Raw genomic sequence first — 16,688 nt, 5'->3', positions numbered from 1 at the left:
CCTCCTTGTTTATCAAATTTTATGTGTATCTTTCTCTGTAACCACTATTTATTGGCTCAGGATGATTCAAAATAGATATAATTATAGGGCTGGGGATGTGACTCAGTGGTAGGTCACTTGCCTAACATGACTTGCCCCACATGTACGAAACCTTGATCCCTAGTCTGTCTGTTTCTCTCTCTGTCTCACATACACACTCACTCACACATCTAGACCCAATACAGGCTATTTTTTTTTTTAAACCTGGAATCAGTAACAAATGTCTATCTTAGTTGTACTGAGTTGTTAATGTGAGTCTGAGAGGTGACAGGGACTATATCTCCATCCATGTGAAAGAAACTTGCCCAAAACAATACAATTGATGTTTAAGAGAAAAATCCTACTTGTGTCTATATATATTGGTTCTATTGGATGTAGGGTTCTGGTCATCTCTTCACATGAGCACTTCTCATATTCGCTGTATAAATTTAGCCTCCTAGTCAAGAACATCTTCTCAGTAAAGTAGTAGTATGTTTCTGTTACACATAACTAAATGTGTTATGATGTTAATTCACAGCATAAACATCCTCTTATACTCTCAGAAACATGTGAAAATTGATTAAAATTTATTTATTCATGAATAGTTTCAACTCTCTCTTCTATATTCACTCCCTTAAGGTCCAGGTACAGAAGACATTTTACAAAATCCCCTATGCAACACACAGACCTAGGGAAGTCATGGCATTTCTGTTATGTTAACTTCTCTCCTTATTAGAACTATTTTCAAGTGGTTCAAAGTAGCTGAGATGTAGTATGATCATCTAAAGGTTGATAAAGATGATAATTAGCAAATAATTAGGAGAAAACATCTATACACCACATAATAATAGTAGTGTTTTAAGTGCTTTTTGTAGATTCTTAGTGGAGAAGATGATTGGTCAATTGTTTGGACTTTTTCTGAAGCTAAGCTACTCTGTTAAATCGCTTCTAAAATAATGGAATCAATTATCTGGGTTATTGAGCAGGTGTTAGCCTGGATTCTCTAAAAATAAATCATGTCAGACTAATCTGAATTTTTTGATGAAGCAACTAAGTTAATTTATGAAAAGGCATAATTTATCTTGATTTTAGCAATGCTTTTGATAAAACATCTCTCAGAATGCCTGTGAATAAGTCCCAACATACTGGAATTAGCATAGGATTGCTAAAATAGATGAGTAACTGGCAAACTAGGGGAGGTAGTAATACATGGTCAATGATTCTTTAGGGCACAGTTGACAAGTAGAGTCCCCACGGGCTCAGAATTCAGGAATACTTTAAATAAGATTTATGTTGCTAATTTAGCGATCGACTCTCAGTTTGCCAGCAATGCAATCTGCTGATGATTCCTAGATAGTAGTTTGAGATTCAGAGGAAAACGGGGCAACATGGATGGGTAGACAAGTAGGTCCTCAAAACAAAATCAGAATCTGAATTTGGGGATTTCAGGTGTAAAGAGCAACTCGGCAACGGAACAATAATATAGCTGAGGTGGAGGCAGGTGTCCTAATTGGAGTTCAGTTGATGTTTGATGTCACTATGGTTTAATGAGTCATGCTTTGTAATTGAGAAGTTGAAGGTTGAGGATTAGTTGAGATTCTCTAATATTGGCGTGAGTACTCCCTACCCATGTAAATTTTGGGTCTTCCAATCTCATCATGCATTTGTCAGAAAACTCTGATTTCCTCATATTAAGTCCTTTACTGAAAGGCCAACATTCCTCACTCAATGTCGAGATGCATAGAACTAAATAATCTCTTTATTCTTGAGGATAACAGACAATAGGAAGAAGTCAATATTTCTGAAAAATTAGACCTTCTCAAACAATACCCTAAGTTTCCTGTCTCCTGGTTGATCTCTTTGGTGGCTTCTCACTTATAATTCTGAGAAAATTTCCCCAAGAGGACTATTGTTGTCGGCAACAGCCACTTCTCTGTTGGTAATGACTTTGAGGATTAGTTCTCAGTGGTGATTTTCCTGTGATAAAGACCCAGTCCGTTTTCTCAGTTTATAGCTGTCATAATCTCTCATCAATTCCATCAGATCTCAAAGGTTGCTTATAGCCCTTTCTGCTCCAAGATGCTTCAAATTTTTAAAGTCTAATATCAATCTTTCTCTTTCTGAACTTCTAAGAGTAACTCATAGTAACATCAGAAATTTGCCCTCTAATTTCCTTTTCTGCACATTTCATAGTTTTTAAAAGAACCAAAGTAGTATGTCAGTCTTAATATCCGTGTTTTTCATAGGGTAGTCTTCTAATCAGCACTCCTGGCTCATTTGGGAACTTGCTGAAATATGGAATCTTGGTTCCATTGTTTGGCCACTGAAAAAGAATATGCATTTTATATGACTTGTAGGTGGTTTCTATGCAAATAAAGGTAGAGTTAATACATATCACTGGCTTAGAAAACTGATCTTTGGCATCTCACAGTTACAAATAGGCAGAGTTTTTTTTTTTTAATTTCAATTACATCTTTTTTCTTACATGTAATAGTTCAAAAATTTATGTAGAAAGGAAAAATGGTATGATTTAAATGGCTATGTTCTCTGGTTCCTGAATCCTAAAAATATGATTCCATGAGTGGTATTTCTCACAGTAGAAGGATGATGTTAGACAGACTAGTTAGAGTGAAGGTGAAACTTCTGCAACCAAATAATAGCTTGTAAAATGTTTTGCACAGTTGTCATAATAAGGCAGAGTCACAATGAAACTATAAAGTCCTGCAAGGAAGATGTAGTTGCTATTTCATTTGACCCCCACCACTACTATCACCGAACACTTAGGGACAGAAAAATGTTGTTGTCTTATTTTTTTCTGGTTGTGTTGTGTCCTCAGAACCATAGCTTAGGGATTTAGAAAGGTAGAAATTTACAACAAAATCAAGTTATTTTTCAGTGAACTTAGTTGTGAATCAAAGAAAATCATGCATCTGTTTTACAAATCTTCATAAGCAATGCTATATTTGGTTCTAAATATTGAGTGTAATTAAGGAGCTTCAAATTGGTGAATGATGCTGAAAATGACTGGAAAATTTATTCAAAAATCAGAATAACTATTTTTGTAAGGAGGGTTCAAAGACGAATACATTTATGACTGAAAAATGTATTTTAAAACAGGCTGAGGAGATATGATTGCTCCTAACAAATTTAGAAGGTTAGTAAATAAAGCCTAAGTATAAAGAAGAAAGAATAACTAGTCTGAAAACCTAAACTAAGGGGGGATGCCAACTTTGATTGTTTTATTGTATGAATGGGATGGAACTAAGTTGAAGTGTGGTGTCAGCTCCAAAATGAAAATCTATGAAGACTGGGAAAACTGTGAATAAGTAATCCAAGTTCCACACATAAATTCCTTGATTCCTTGGTCCATGTATTAAAGAGCAGCATTGATTCAACAGAGCTTACATCTAAATAATTGTTTTCTTATAAAAAATATAGGATAATTTTATTGCTACTTTTGGATTGGAAAAATATTCAAACTTTTATCAAAACACTTAAAATTTTGAGTTAGAAACTAGTTTTGAAAGTTTCAGGAAAAAAAATGAAACTCTAAAACATAATGATGCTTTTGACCTATAATAATTTCTTTGTGCCTTTTGGGTATCATTTTTCTCTCATTTCCCTTTTTCCTGTAGAACTTATATAATTGGGAGAGTTTGCATTATTAATATTGTCTTCTTTATTCAATTTATAATATTCAATGCCATTTCATCATTGGCATATAAGACTGGGAATTTTGTATCTTCAAGTGACACCCTATATTTTTATAGTTATGGTGAATTTTATGTGTCAACTTGAATGCGCCACAGGGTGCCCAAATGAAGCTTGTTTCTAGTTGAGTCTGTGAAAGGATTTCTGGATGAGATTAGCATTTGAATCAGTGGACTCAGTGGAGAAGATTCCCCAGCCTAGGATGGCTGGGTATCATTCCATCCGCTGAGAGCCTCTGAAGAACCAAAAAAATAAAAAGGGGAAAGAAGGAATTTTGGCTCCTTTCCTTTTAATTACCTGCCCCATTGCTAATGCTGGGACATCTTGTATCATCCTCCTTTGTCCTTGGACTTGGATTTACATTATTAGCTTTCCTGGTTCTCAGGTCTTCAAACTTGGACTAAATTATGCTGTTGACTTTCCTGAGTTTCCAGCATGCCTATGGAAGATTGGGGGTGGGGGCTTCTTAGCTTCCATAATCATATTTACATGATCAGTTCCATATATATATATATATGGAAAATATATATCATATTTTTTCTGTTTTCCTAGAGAACACTAATACATCAGTTTTACTCTGTTTTTAACACTCTTAGATCGTTATGACATGGAAAATAATAAAAATTATACAGTAGGTTGAAAAAATAAAATCAATGAAAATAAATTGTACAAGTCAACACTTACGGGACAGAATACAAGCAGGTGGAGTCCTGTAGTGTTCCCATGTCATCTTCTCTCTGTCTCATCAAACTTTCTTGTTGATGATGTGTAACTAGCATGCAGGGAGGAGGAAGGGAGTCTACTAATGGAAAGTGCCCCAAATTGACATTTTCCCATCAGGGAAAAGCAAAGGCATGAATGCTGAGTCAGCTTTCCTCGGTAATTAATTAGTCTTTTGAACAGACATGGATTTTATTTGGGGGTTAGAGTGAAGTGTACATGGAGCCAGAATAAGCTCCTATTAGAAATTGATAGTGTGGAACATTTTAGAGGAAGTCATTCTCAGCCTATAGGGGTATGACCATAACTTGATCTTTCCATTCCTTCCTATTCATAGTGTTCCATTTTATGTGGTACTTCTACAATCTACCTTTAACATGTTTTGCAGGTTATTAACTTACTATCTACGCTTAACATGTCTGATGAATTCAGCCTGTGCTCACTGCCTAATTGATTATACATTCTCTATACTTGGCATTTTCTATGATGGTCATTTATATTTCATAAACTACTGCCTTGCCTACTGTTTACTCTTGCTATTTATTTTGAGTTTTGTCTACCCCATTTACTTGAATTCTATAACAAAAATGAATTTGCTATAAAAATTCAGCAAAAGGATAATACAATTTGCATATGGCATTTTGTTATTACAACATATTTTTAAAATATTTTAAAGCTATTTATTTAAGAAAACATTGCTCAAATTTCACTGCAGTATAAATTACGCTTGTAAATATTGTTAATGCTGACATAATGTTAATATTAATAGATCAGTATTTCCATAGCATTAGTATCAACATGAATGAAAACAACAAGAGAATTAGGATCAATTGTGGAAATGTTGATATTGGAAATCCCATAGATGGATGCTGGTCATATGTGAAGAGTGAGAGGAACCATCCACATCAGTTCAACTAGTGTTTTTTCCTTACTACAATGTCATATTTTTGTCTTCTGTTATCTGCAGGTTTAGTTTGCTGCAAAAATACTAAAATAACAGAAAAGTTGAAGGGATTTCAAGAATCGTTTCTCTCTAGCATGCTGTTTGGGTCAACGTATTGGTGTCAAACCATTGCTTCATGGTTAATATAAAACATGTGGTTGAATGGTCTCCCTCAGAGCTGACCCTCTTCTCTCAGTTCTGCTACTTTCATGGCAAGATTCAACATACAGAAACTGATTTACAAATTTTGGACACATCGATCCAAAGACAAATGCTTAGACTGACTATCCCTATACATTAGAGTATAGTGATTGTAAGTGAAGACTCAAGAGTCAAATTTCATTTTCAGCCCCAGTCTTCCTTCCACTACTTGGTTTTACTTAACTTCCAGGCTCAGTTTCTTCATCTTTACAAAGTTTCTTGAAGAAGAATAGGGTACAGAAGAATAGGGTAGTCCTACTTCAAAAGATAATTATGAGGGCTAAATTAAAGCATGCCTTGAATATCTTCACTAAATCCATTTATTTTAGAAGGCTCAGTAAACCACGTTGGCCCAAACTCAGGGACTTTAGGAGACCACACTGAGATTCTGTTGGCCATTGTGTCTAACTTTACACATGTCACGGATAGAAATGAGAGGCAAGGATATTCTTTTGTATAACCATTGAAATATTCACCGAACGTTTATAATTCCAGAGTACTTCAGCTCTTAATGATATCATTTTTCTGATTTATTTAGCCAAATGAGAAAAGAGAAGGGTTTGGGGGTCTATATTTTTCCAGATTAAATGAAGACCTTTTCAGGTCATAAAATTTTTTTACTTTAATTTTGTACACTTGATATTAAAGTGTCCTTGTGATCATTCATTTAAATAATATTTCAGTCCTAATTGGTGTAATTATATCCTGCTTAACGATTTATATTACATTTTCCTAAGTATCATTTTTATGTTGCTATTAAAATTTTATTGGTATAGTATGTCACTATATTATTCATTTTGTTCTTATTCTATCAGGGTTCATAAAAGGACATTTTAGAATTCTGTTAGTTTGTTTACACAATAAATATTAATAGATAAAACTAAATTAATTGCCTTTACTTACTGATCACAATAAAACTTAATCACCTTTCTAAGTAAACAGCTTGAACCTATAGTTGTTGTTAGTTTATCTGGTAAAGTAAGAATATTGTTATTAAATCTATTACATTTGGTTCTTACCAAAGAATCAGCATGGTTTAATTATCTGTAGCTTTCCCACCTTTTGTATTTTTCAGACTTTCAATTAGAAGCCTAAGAATGATGAATATTAAAAAAAAAGTTTAACAGTATTTTAATTAATGGTTTGAAGTGGATCTTCTGTGTAAGGCCGGTTTTTCAAATAATCGTGGAATCTGAAGTTGAAAATTGATTTACCTGCTCTGCACAATTAAAAAATATTTTGAATGAAGTAATTATTTTCTTTACGACTTGGCCAGATGTTTTATCATTGTTTAAACTGACATTGTTTTTTGTCCTTGCAGCATAGAAAACTCAATTAATTTTTAGAAACTGACTTAATCTCCAGAAATATCCTCACATATTTTTGTGATAGTTGTACACATATATTTTGGAAGAAAAACTTGTTTACATTTACAGTACCCCAAATTTACAAGTTTTCCAAGCCTCCCAAATGTTTGATGATTCAAGGAAAGGAAGGACACTTAACCTTGTTTATTGTGCATTGCTTTGTTCATATGCAATTATTCATTGAGTAATAATATGCAATTTTTTATTCTAAAATATTGGTTTTGCAATATAGCTGATAATAAAACTGACTAACTTCCTGCTTTTATAGAATCAATATTTTTGTTTAGAAAGGACATTTTATCAATACTCGTGTGTGTGTGTGTGTGTGTGTGTGTGTGTGTGTGTTTGTTTGTGTACATACATACATAGACTCTGGTAAGAGAAAGCAGGATGGTACTGTAAAAAATACCTAAAAATGTGGAAGAAGCTTTGGGGTTTGGAAATGAATACTGAGAAGAGTCTGGAAGCATTTTGCGGTGCTTTTTAGAAAACACACACACACTAATTTCCCTGATAGAAATCATTGATTAAAAATATACATATTATAGGTAATTCTGGTGAGGGCTTAGAAATAAGAGCGGAGATCAGTATAGAAAGCTTCTACCATTTTTGAGGCCACTTAACACATGACAAATGAAATATTGTTAGGAGTATGAGTGTTGGAATTTTTTATAATGAAATCTCAGAAGGAAATGAGGAGCGTGTTAGTGAACACTGGAGGGAAGATGGTCCTCATTATAAAGTGAGCTGAATTATGTTTTACTATTGGGAACGAAAGTAGAAGTTGTAAACAATGAATTTAGATAGTTCACTGAGTACCCAGCAGTGTAGAATGTACAACTTTCTTTCTCCTTGATGCTTTTAGTAAACTGTGAGAGAAAAGAGTTACAATGAAGACAGCGTTAAGCAAAAATGAACTAGCACTTGATTTGTCAAGTTCTCAGCTTACCAAATAACATGTTCTGGAAACAAAGTCAAGGCTGTAGTTGGCTAAAAATATTAAGTAAATGTTAAGCCTCATATGGATCCAACTAACCAAAAGTTAAAAATAAAGGAGCAGTTACCAGAAAGGATCTTTGGAAAACTATTGTGTTAAATGGGGGTAGATCTTGTTGACATCTATGGAAAAATTGTAAAAATTTGATACCAGGGGAAAGTCAGCTAGCTTGGACTGAAATAAACAAAGATGGGATAAGACGAAGAAAAAAATGACTCCAATGGCCAAGGCCTGGAAGCAGAGTCCTGTGGTGTTCCCTGATGATATGGGGCTGCTCTTGTGTTCAGAGTTGCTACTTGGTTGGCCCCAAGGACAGAACATTGAATCACAGAGGAGTATTCTCAGGAATCAAACTCTAATAGAACATGTTCTGCTAGATCTTTGACTTGCTTGGGACATAAAACTCCTTTTATTCCCCTTCGTATGCTCCTTTTGGGATGGAATTGGCTATCCTATACTTGTGCCACCATTGTGTTCTGGGAGTACATAACTCATTTTCTAGGTTTCTCAGGCCCACAAGTGGAGAGGACTTTTGCCCAGGATGAATCTCACCTGGAGTCTCACTTATACCTAATTTTATAGATAATTTATAAGATGAGATATAGGATTTTCTGAGTTGATATTTAGGTGAGATTTTAGACTTAACATTGAAGCTGTAAGTGGTTAAGACCTCTGGGGATGCTTGGATGGGGTAAATATATTTTGGATGTATGGAGGACTTGGAGTTTTGGTGGCCAAGGGCAGACTGTTATCTATTGATTTGAGTCCTCTAAAATGATATATTGAAGTCCTCACATACAATACTCCAGAATGTGACCCTATTTGGAAATGGAAGATTGATTAGTTAAGACAAGGTCATAGTGGAGTAGGGTGAATGCTGAATAACAATATATCTGGCGTTTTGATGATAAGAGGGATATCTGAATATCTACATGCACAGAGGAAAGATGTTGTAAAGATATACAAGAATAAACCAGCTATGTGATGACAAGCAGAGTTTATGGATGCATTGATGAGCCAAGGAATGCCAAAGATTTGCTGAGAACTGCTAGAGCTAGGTAGGAAGAATTCTTTCCAAAAGTCCTCAGAGAGAACATGGGCCTGCCAACACCGTGATTTTGGATTTCTAGCCTCCAGAACTATAAAAAATAATTTGTTTTTTCAATTCATCAAATTTGAGGTACTTTGTTACTGTAAAAATAAAAATCAATATAAATCCTTTAGATTCAAATATGTAAAATTTTAGGTTAAATGTTAAAGCATGATAAAAAGATATTCTATAAAAACAATCCCAAATTGCTACACTAATATGGAATGGTTATACTAATAATGGACTAAGAGAGTTTATGACAAAAATTGTTACTGGAAACAAAGAAGGATATTTGATAATTCTATAATTGTTAATTCATCAAGTAAATATAAAAATCATTAAAAATATATATTCACTTGACAAAGCCCCAAATAGCATGATGCAAAAATTACAGAATAATCTCTATGAATATAGATGCAGGTATCCTCAATAAAATACTAGCAAACAGGATCTAGTAATATATGAAAATGTTTATATACCAGAACCAAAAGGGATTTGTTCCTGAAATCCAAAGTTGGCTCAGCATACAAAATTCAATCAGTGTAATACGCCACATCAATAAAATAAACAAAACCCCACATGGTCACCTCAATAATTTAAGGAAAAGAATTTGACAAAAATCCAATAGCTTTTCATTAAAAAAAACCCCAAAACAAAAAAGCACTATGTAAACTAGAAATAGAAGGGTACTTCTTCTACTTAATAAAGGACATCTAAGAAAAATCTACAGATAACATTGAATTTGATGGTGAAGGACTGAAAACTTTCTCCATAGCATTAGGAATTCATGAAATCAAGAATTTCATGACATGATCTTGTGCATAGAAAATCATAGCATAGTTAATAAACATATTTAGCAAGGTTGCAGGACATAAGATCAACATGCAAAAGTCAATTTATATTGTTGCATAAACCCTTATTTTAATACACTAGGAATGAACAGGTTGAGAGAGAGAAAAATGTTATTGGCAGTAGTGTATGAAATAGCACAATGCTTAGGAACACATTTGACAAAGAAAGGGCAAGACTTGTATGCTCTAAATCATAAAACATTGTTAAATTAAATTAAAGGAGGCCAAAATAAGTAAAAATATAATCTATGTTCTTGAAATGGAAGTTTGGTTACATTAATATGGCAGTACTTCTCAAACTGATGTACAAATTCAGCACCATCCGGATCAAAATCTTGCCTGATGTTTTGCTTGTTTGTTTTTGCATATATTGATAAGCTGATCCTAAAATCATGTAAAAAAATTGCCAGGACATAAAATAGACAAAATAATCTTGGGGGAAAAGCATTATTGGGGGCTTCAGAATTGCTGATTTAAAAACTTACTGCAAAGATAAAGAAAGTAATGCAAGCAATGTGATATTGGCCTCGTGTTGGAAATATACATTAATGGAATAGACTTGGGAGTTAATAAATAATATTTTACACATTTGTATTCAACTAATTTTCAGCAAGAGTTACAAGATCATTTATTGAGAATGAAGAATATTTTCAATAAATAGGACTGGGACTGTTTGCTATCCACATGCAAAAAGATGAAGTTATACCCCAGTCTCTCACCATACACAAAAATTAACTCGGAGTCAGCAAAGGCCTGCTAAAACCATAAAATTAATAGAAAGAAAATGGTATTAAATGAAATAAATGGTATTAAATGAAAATGGTATTAAATGAATAGAAAGAAAATGGTATTAAATTAATAGAAAGAAAATGGTATTAAACCTACATAACCTTGCCTTAGGCATGGATTCTCAGATATGTTCTCTAAAGCACACATGCAAAAAACATTTAAATTAGACATGCTCAAAATTAAAATTTTGTCCTCCAAAGGACACTAGAAATACTTAAAAATACTTAAAATACAAACCATAGTATGTAGAAAATATTTATCATATTTAATAAGTGAACTTGTAAAGAACTCTTACAGTTTAACAATATACAGAACAAATAACTCACTTAAAAATTAGAAAGCATTTGAATAGATGTTTGTCTTAAGGAATCATACAAATGAATACATTAGGGAAATGCAAATCAAAACTACAGTGAGATACTCTTGACACTAGGTAAGATTGCAACTATTCACAAGACAGACAATAACAGTGGTTGATAAGAATGTAGAGAAATTAGTGCCTTCATACACTGTGAGAATATAAATTGGTCTAGCTACTTTGGAAAACAGTCTGAAAATTCCTCAAATGATTAAGGAGAGTTACCACATGACCCCACAATTCCATTCTTAGGTCTATGACCGAAAGAATTGAAGACATATGTTCCCCAAAACATTTGTACATAAATGTTCATAGCAGCATTATTCATGACTGCCCAAAGTGGTATCAACCCACCGTTTATCAATTAATTAATAAACAAAATGTCATATATAGTGAAACATTATTCAGTCATAAAAAGTAATGAAATCCTGATATATTCTATAACATTGACAAAGCTTGAAAACATTATTCCACATGAAAAAATCCAGACACTAAAACCTACATAGTTTAATTCAGTTTATATTAAATATTATGACAAGAAAATCTAGAGATAGGATGTAGACCAGGTTTGCCATACGCTGAGAGGAGGGGCCGTAGGGTGTGATTGCTAATAGATATGGAATTTATTTTAGGTGATGAAAATGTTTTGGAATTCAATAGTGCTGATGGTTATACTACAGTCTGAGTGTATTAAAGTCTACTGAATTGTACACTTAAAAATATCATGATATGAGTTTATCCTTGTTCTAACTTGTATCAAAGAGAAATTAAAAATTCATATAAAACTCTGTACAGGATAATAACTTTAATTGAAATAGATAAATATTGACAGCAACCTATCTATCAAATGGTGAATGGTAAAACACCTAAATACCTAACAAATAGTGCAGCTTAGCAATAAAAAGAAAATTATTGCACTTGTTACAACACACGTGAATCTCAATTATGCTAAGTGAAAGAAGACACATTGAAAGAAAAGCATACTTAGGATCCCATTTATGTAAAATTCTAGAAAATGAAAATATTCTAAAGTGACAGAAAAAAATAAGGGATTGTCTGGAAAAAAGGTGAAATAATGGGAGCGATTACAAGCAGCAAGATCTGAATTAGGGTGATGGGTGTGTTCATTATCTTGATTTTGGTGAAAGTTTTTTGGGGATATACATATGCCCAAACTTTTATTTTTAATATATTCAGTATATTATATGCCTGTTAAACTCAATAAAGTTGTTTTTAAGAAGGAAAGAAAGTGAAAATTATTCTTCCGTGAAGTCTTGCTTACATTGCTTAGCTTAGGTCCAGCCAAAGGTATTTTCATTGACTAACCTTGAAATCACACAGTGGTTCATTCTTATAGTTAGCAAGTTCCCATTGCTGAGTAATTCCACTCAGCCTTTCATCCACTTGCAATTTTTCAAGGGTTATAATTGGATGCAAATTGTCCGGTGTTAATCATGATGTGTCTCTAATTAAAAAAGAGAAACTATAGATTATGTTATGAATATTGGAAGAAACAAATAAAGCAGATCAGGGAATACTTCTCTATGGGGGCTCATGACTTATTCCTGAGTGTCATTAAATCGTAACAGGTGAAGGTGCCCTTCTTGTGCCAGTGGCAGCAGAGAGGTTGTTAGAAATAACCTAGATGTAATGTATGAGGTCAGTTTTTTCAAAAAGGGGAAAGTATTCCTATGGCTCGAGAAGTTCTTTCAATTTCACAAATTAAGGACTTTGCAAAAGGAAATTTAATTATTTCAAAATTGGATTGGAGTAATGAAATGCAGGTCAGAAGAACAGTTAAAGCCTTTTTAAGAACCTGATTCTTATAGTGAAGGGAAAACATGATGGAGTGAAATTTTAATGGACATTAGCTGGAACCAAAGCCTCAACTTTCACAGCTTTTGGGATATTACACAAATCATTCTTAGGTCAAATAAGATTAGTCTAGGAACATAATTGATCATAAATATCTTTCTAATTTAATTAAAATTTTCAGAGTTTAGGTTGTTATGTTATTCCTACATCATTGATTTGGACTTCTTGTTAATGTCTTATTGTAAATAGCATTTATAAAAAAAAAAAAAGTAAACCAGGTTATTTTGTCTACTAATACAAAAAAGTGAAAATGTGATGGAGTGAATTTTTAATGAATGTTAGCTGGAACCAAAGCCTCAACATTCACAGCTTTTGGGAAATCATATGAATCATTGTTAGGTTAAACAGGATTTGGTGGTCTAGGAGCAAAATTGATCACGATTGATCATGATTTATTGAAACACCTGCTCTATTATTAATGTAATTAATTTATAATACTTTTATCTATAGGGTATCAGATCATCACTTTTTAAATTAATTAATTTATTTAAATTAGGTATATATGACAGCAGAATGCATTTTGATTCATTGTACATAATTGCAGCACACATTTTCATTTTTCTGGTTGTACATGATGTAGCGTAGCACCAAGTGTACCGTCATATATATGTCCATCACATTCCACCATCTTTCCTGCCCCCATGCAGCCTCCCCTCTCCTCCCTTCCCTTTGCCCCATCAAAGCACCTCCATTTTTACCATGTTCCCCCCATTATGGATCAGCATCCACTTATAAAAGAGAACATTTGGCCTTTGGGTTTTTAGGATTGGCTTACTTTGCTCAGCATGATATTCTCTAACTCCATCCATTTACCTGAAAATGCCATAATTTTATTCTCTTTTAATGCTGAGTAATATTCCATTGTGTATATATACCACAGTTTCTTTATCCATTCATCTATTGAAGGGCATCTAAGTTGCTTCCACAGTTTAGCTATTATGAATTGAGCTGCCATAAACATTGATGTGGCTGTGTTACTATAGTATTCTGATTTTAAGTACATTGGGTATAGACCAAGGACTGGGATAGCCAGCTCAAATGGTGGTTCCATTCAAAGTTTTCTAGGGAATCTCCATACTGCTTTCCAATTTGCAGTCCCACCAGCAATGTATGGGTGTGCCTTTCCCCCCACATCCTCACCAACCTTTACTGTTGTCTATAGTCTTTAGCTGCTATTCTGACTGGTGTGAGATGAAAATATTAGTTTTGATTTGTATTTCTCTTAGAGATGTTGAACATTTTTTTCATATTTTTGTTAATTGAATGTATATCTTCTGAGAAGTGTCTGTTCAGAAGCTCCTCAGTTCATTTATTGATTGTTTTTATTTTTTTTTTTGTGGTAAGTTTTTTGAGTTCTTTATAAATCCTAGAGGTTAATGCTCTAACTGATATGCATGTGGCAAAAATTTGCTCCCCAAATGTAGATTCTCTCATCACCTCATTGATTGTTTCTTTTGCTGAGAAGAAGCTTTTTAGTTTGAATCCATTCCATTTATTGATTCTTGATTTTATTTCTTATGCTTTAGGAGTCTTGTTAAGAAAGTCAGGGCCTAATTCAACACGATGAAGATTTGAGCCTACTTTTTCCTCTGTTAGGCACAGGGTCTCTGATCTAATTCCTAGGTCCTTGATCCACTTTGAGTTTAATTTTGTGCATGGATAGAGAAAGGGATTTATTTTTATTTTGCTGCATATTGATTTCTAGTTCTTCCAGCACCATTTGTTGAAGAGGTTATTTTTCTCCAATGTATTTGGCGGCTTTGTCTAGTATGAAATAACTGTATTTATGTGGGTTTGTCACTGTGTCTTCTATTCTGCACCATTGGTCTACATGTCTGTTTTGATGCCAATACCATGCCATTTTTTTTTTTACTATAGCTTTGTAGTATAGATTAAGGTCTGGTATTGTGATGTCTCCTGCTTCACTCTTCTTGCTAAGGATTGCTTCAGCAATTCTGGGTCTCTTATTTTTCCAAATGAGTTTTGTGATGCTTTTTCTATTTCTATAAGGCATGGAAATGGATTTTAACTGTAATCTCATTGAATCTGTATACCACTTTGGGTAGTATGGCCATTTTGACAGTATTAATTTTGCCTATCTAAGAGCATGGAAGATCTTTCCATCTTCTAAGGTCTTTTCAATTTCTTTCTTTAGTGTTCTGTAGATTTTATTGTAGAGGTCTTTAAACTCTTTTGTTGATTCCCAAATATTTTATTTTTATTTTTTTGAGGCTACTGTGTATGGGGTAATTTTCCAATTTCTCTTTCAGAGGATTCATCACTGATGTATAGAAATGCATTTGATATATTGAGATTGATTTTATATCCTGCTACTTTGCTGAGTTTGTTAATTCTAGAAGTTTTCTGGATCCTCTTAGAATCATGTTGTCAGCAAATAATGATAGTTTGAGTTCTTTTCCTATTATTATCCCTTTAATTTCTTTCATCTGTCTAATTGCTCTGGCTAGAGTTTCAAGGACTATTTTGAATAAAAGTGGTGAAAGAGGGCATCTCTGTCTTGTTCCAGTTTTTAGAGGAAATGCTTCCAGTTTTTCTCCATTTAGAATGATGTTGACCTTGGGTTTAACATAGTTATCTTCTACAATGTTGAAGTATGTTGTTCCTACCATCCCTAGTTTTTCTAATGTTTTGAACATGAAAGTATGCTGTATTTTGTCAAATGCTTTCTCTGCATCAATTGATTTAATCTTATGATTCTTTAAGTCTATTGATGTGATGAATTATATTTATTGATTTCTGAATGTCGAATCATTCTTGCATCCCTGGAATGAACCCCACTCGATCATGGTGACAAACTCTTAGCCACCCTGATGAAAAGAAGGAGGGAGAAACCTCAAATTACTGAAATTTGTGATGAAAAAGGAATTATCACGACAGACACTATTAAAATTCAGAAGACAATCAGAAAATATTTTGAAAATCTATACTCCAGTAAAATAGAAAACCTTGATGACACTGCCAAATTTATGGAGGCGTATGTTCAGACCAAACTGAGTCAAGAGGACATACACAATTTAAACAGGTCAATTTCGAGCAAGGAAATAGAAGATGCCATCAAAAGCCAACCAACCAAGAAAAGCCAGGGATCAGACAGATTCACAGCTGAGTTCTACAAGACCTACAAAGAAGAATTAATACTAATACTCCTCAAATTATTCCATGAAATAGAAAAGGAAGGAACCCTTTCAAACTCAAAGCTAGTATCCTCCTGATACCAAAACAAGACAGAAACACATCAAGAAAAAAAAAAAAACCTTCAGACCAATATCCCTGATGAACACCAACGCAAAAATTCTCAATAAAATTCTGGCAAATTGCATACAAAAACATATTAAAAAACAGTGCACGAGATCATCACTTTTATTTCAGATTACAATCTCCCATTATTGAAAATTTGTTCAACATCATGAGTACTTAGTTCTTGATGATAGATTGTATTTAGTGTTCCTTTATGGAATATATTATGTAGCAATTAATATTTTTAATGGTTTAAAGATAGTGACTGATTTATATTATGAACTGTTTTGTATTAACAACTACTTAGTCATAGATTTTCCAGCAGGATACTTCAGCAACATCTACCTTCTTCCTTGTTATTTAGCTTCTTCCTAGGAGTGATGTATGGTTGCTATACTATGTACTTTGATCCATAGATCACTGACGGGGTGAAATTTAAAGCAAAAGGAGTATCATGCTTGTTCCCCTCTAGTCTGCCATGCCTGTATTATTCTGTATCTGATTCCCTTC

The sequence above is a fragment of the Marmota monax genome, unplaced genomic scaffold (assembly GCF_021218885.2).
Source record: "Marmota monax isolate L192 unplaced genomic scaffold, Marmota_monax_Labrador192_F-V1.1 WCK01_AAM20220418_F8-fsc00040, whole genome shotgun sequence".
NCBI lineage: Eukaryota > Metazoa > Chordata > Mammalia > Rodentia > Sciuridae > Marmota > Marmota monax.
This window is presented reverse-complemented; position numbering follows the sequence as displayed.